The sequence below is a fragment of the Asparagus officinalis genome, chromosome 8 (genome assembly GCF_001876935.1).
Source record: "Asparagus officinalis chromosome 8, Aspof.V1, whole genome shotgun sequence".
NCBI classification, from domain to species: Eukaryota; Viridiplantae; Streptophyta; class Magnoliopsida; order Asparagales; family Asparagaceae; genus Asparagus; species Asparagus officinalis.
Genome location: NC_033801.1, coordinates 11,578,365 through 11,582,560, shown reverse-complemented (window position 1 = coordinate 11,582,560; position 4,196 = coordinate 11,578,365).

Sequence of the window (4,196 nt, the reverse complement as noted above, 5' to 3'; positions counted from 1 at the left end):
CTCCGAAAAATGGCTTGAAGCCATAAAATCCGAAATGGACTCCATGTCTGAGAATCAAGTATGGGACTTGATAGATTTGCCTGATAGGGTAAAACCCATTGGATGCAAATGGGTCTTCAAGATCAAGACAGACAAGGATGGAAATGTTTCTGTCTACAAGGCAAGATTAGTTGCCAAAGGATTTAGACAAGTTCATGGTATTGACTATGATGAAACGTTCTCACCGGTTGTTATGATCAGGTCCATTAGGATAATCCTAGCAATTGCCGCTTATTATGATTATGAGATATGGCAAATGGATGTCAAGACCGCTTTTCTAAATGGATATTTAGAAGAAAATGTATACATGATGCAACCAGAAGGTTTTGAGGATCCAGAGAATCCTAGGAAAGTATGCAAGCTTAAGAAGTCTATCTATGGACTTAAGCAAGCATCCAGGAGTTGGAATCTTCGTTTTGATGAAGTGGTCAAAAAGTTTGATTTCATCAGATGCGAAGAAGAGCCATGTGTTTACAAGAAGTTTAGTGGGAGCAAAGTGGCCTTCCTGGTTCTATATGTGGATAACATATTACTCATTGGAAATGATATTCCTATGCTGGAGACAGTCAAGGAATGGCTTAAGAAGTATTTCTCAATGAAGGATCTAGGAGAGGCAGAGTACATAGAGATAGGTCTAAGAGGCTTATTGGTCTAAGTCAAGGAACTTATATAGATAAGGTCCTTGCTAGATTTAATATGGTGAATTCTAAGAAAGGATTCCTTCCTATGCTCCTTCCTATGCAACATGGCTTACGTCTCAGTAAAAGCCAGTGTCCTAAAACACCAGGTGAAATTGAGAAAATGAGTAGGATTCCCTATGCCTCAGCCATAGGATCCATCATGTATGCTATGACTTGTACTCGCCCAGATGTTGCGCACGCTTTGAGTATGTGCAGCAGATACCAATCAAACCCTGGAGAGGCACATTGGTGTGCAACCAAGAACATTCTAAAGTACTTGAGAAGAACTAAGGATAATGCCTTAGTGTATGGAGGTGATGACGAGCTGATCGTCAAGGGCTACACTGATGCGAGTTTCCAGACAGATAAAGATGATTTTGAATCTCAGTCTGGATATGTCTTCATTCTGAATGGAGGAGCCGTCAGTTGGAAGAGCTCAAAGCAAGGGACAATAGCAGATTCTACAACGGAAGCAGAGTACATTGCTGCTAGTGAAGCAGCTAAGGAGGCGGTCTGGATTAGACAGTTAATAGCTGAGCTCGGTGTTGTTCCTAGCACTTCTAGAGCAATTGACGTCTATTGTGACAACAATGGCGCCATTGCTCAAGCCAAGGAACCTAGCTCTAGCTCCAGATCTAGACACGTCCAACGAAAGTACCACTTGATCAGACACTATGTTGATAGAGGAGACGTGAGGATGTGCAAAGTGCACACTGACGATAACATTGCAGATCCTTTGACCAAGCCCTTGCCTAGGCCCAAGCATGATAGTCACACTCGGGCCAAAGGGCTCAGACACATTGGAAAAATATTTTGAAATATTTTCGTTATTACAGACATTTATGCTTGATTTATATATATGAGTATCATATTATTATTTAATCACTGCTTGGGATTAGATAAAGTATCCGAATAATTTAATAATTATCAAATGGGCTCATCAAAACTGTTTTGGTAAATGAAACCCCATTAAGTGAACTGATATTATAAAATTATTAGTTGTTCATGGTCTGAGTCATTAACTAGGATACAAATGACTTAATTCAAGACCATATTGTGAGATTGATTGATAACACCGGGTTTCATGTGTTATAGGGACATGGAGATGTCTAATCGATTACATAGGTATGTATGGTGATACATATCAGACAGACCTATCATAGAACTCTTCGGGTTCTTTCTGCAGAGTTCTAGGATTATTCATGATTAGTGAGTTCCTTAGACATGAGTATGATATAGTCATCATTTGACTGCTGGTATGTCTTTGACGCTGCTAAACGCTGACCGTAACAGGCAGTTATAAAAGTAGTGATTGGGATTGCCAAAAGTTGAGTGGGAGATATAGTCTTACAAGATTGAATATGTCCTCCTATTCCATGTATACCATGATACATTTGGAAAGGAACGGTGTCTCGGCCACTTGAAGAGTGAGAACTGTGAAAAACGCATGGCCATGCTCAGATGGATTATTAGTAATCATTTGTACTGACAGTTCGATCTCAAGAGTTCAAGAAACATATTTGGCGATAAAGATGAGTTTCATCATATAGTCAAATAAGACATTAAGTGACAAAGGAATTTTAACATTGCACACTTGTTTCAAGGACAAGTGGGAGATTGAAGGAATTGTGTCCTTTAATCGAATGTGCAATTACTAATTATGGATGGGACATTTAATGGAGATTTACAATCCGGTTATTTTAGGTAGTCATAGTGCTTTGCTAGAAGCCAACTATGATTTATGGACTTTATGTTATAAAGTTCATTGCTATTATAATTGGGTCCTACGAGGTCACACCCTAAGAGTTTATGGACTGGATATATTGGGAGAATTATTATATAAAGTATATAATATAAAGTTATATAAGATATAACTTCAAAATAGAGTTTATTAATAATAAGGAGTTATTGTTAAATAAAGGATAAATTTATTTATAAATGTTATAAAAGATAATATTTAATTATAGAATTAAATATGACTTTAATTAGTGGATTATATTTAATTATAGAATTAAATATGACTTTAATTTGTGGATTATAAATAAGAGTGGTTTTTCTTTTAGAAAATCCAATCCAATTCCACTTTCTCTATATACGTGAAAGTGTTACTACTTTCTCTCCCAAAAAACCTTTCATCTTCAACCTAGCAGTTGATTTCTAAGGATCCAGATCTTTGCTCGGGTGGATCAACTAGAGGAGTTTTCAAGTGAGACTCTTAATCTCTCCATTAGAGAAGGCTTTGAACACGCATCAAGAGGTAATCGTTTTTCCTTTTTCTTAATCCAATTGATTTATGCAATAGATCCTTCGTTTAGATGTTAGGAAAACGTTTCCTGCAATTCCGCTTAGAGCATCTAAAGTTTCTACAGCATAACTCCATCTCATTGAGTAGTCAAAGAAGCTCGTCATCCTCCCACAAGGTAATTGGACCAATAGACTCCTTCACCGCTCGTTCTCCCAAGGAGATTACCCAAATAGTAGCAAAGGAAAAACAACCAACGAAGGACGCCAAGCTTAAAAAGAAGAAAAGTGAGGATGTATTATAATACATCTCTAAATAGTTCAATGAAGCTGGCATTCCATTTCATACTGCCACGCTTTCCTCTTTCCATCAAATGTTAAAAGCTACTGGCTTGTTTGGAAGTCATTTGCAAGCTCCATCATGTATGAACTGAGTGAGACATATTTACAAAAAGACTTGTGTTGTCAATGGTTGTTCGATAATGACTGATGCATGGAGTGATCGGAAGTCTAGAAACATCATGAACATAGTTGTACATTCTGTTGGGAGGGTTTGTTTTTTTGTCTTCACATGATGCATCAGCCGATAAGCATGATGCTCAGTATATCTGTGCCTTTGTAGACAAGGCTATTGATCAGATAAGGGAGACAAATGTGGTACAAATAATCATTGATGGAGCTTCAAATAATATGGCGGCTTCTAAGTTGTTGGTCGAGAAGAGGCCAAATATATTTTGGACGACTTGTGCTGCACACATAGTGAATTTGATGTTGTCCGGTATAGCTAAGATAAAACACATTCGTAATGCCATTATAATGGGGAGGAGTGTATCAATGTTCTTATATAATCACACCAAGCCTCTTCAATTATTTAGGGAGTTTACTAAGGGTAATCTTGTGAGACAGGGAGTTATGAGGTTTGCTACAGTGTTCCTTTCTCTACAGTCATTAAGAGATCATAAGAAAGAGATGAGACAAATGTTTATTTCTGACCAATGGACAGATTGTAGCCTTTCAAGAACATCTGTGGGCAAAAAGGTATATTTTAAATTAAATTTTTTAATTGTATTCATTTGATCATTTATATTTCATTGATTGGATTTATTTGTATGTTTGTAGGTTGCGAAGATAATTGCTAGCAACAAGTTTTGGGATAATATAGACTTTGCTCTCAAAGTATTCACTCCTCTAGTGAAGGTTCTTCGAAGAGCGGATGGTGATAAAATCGGTTCGATG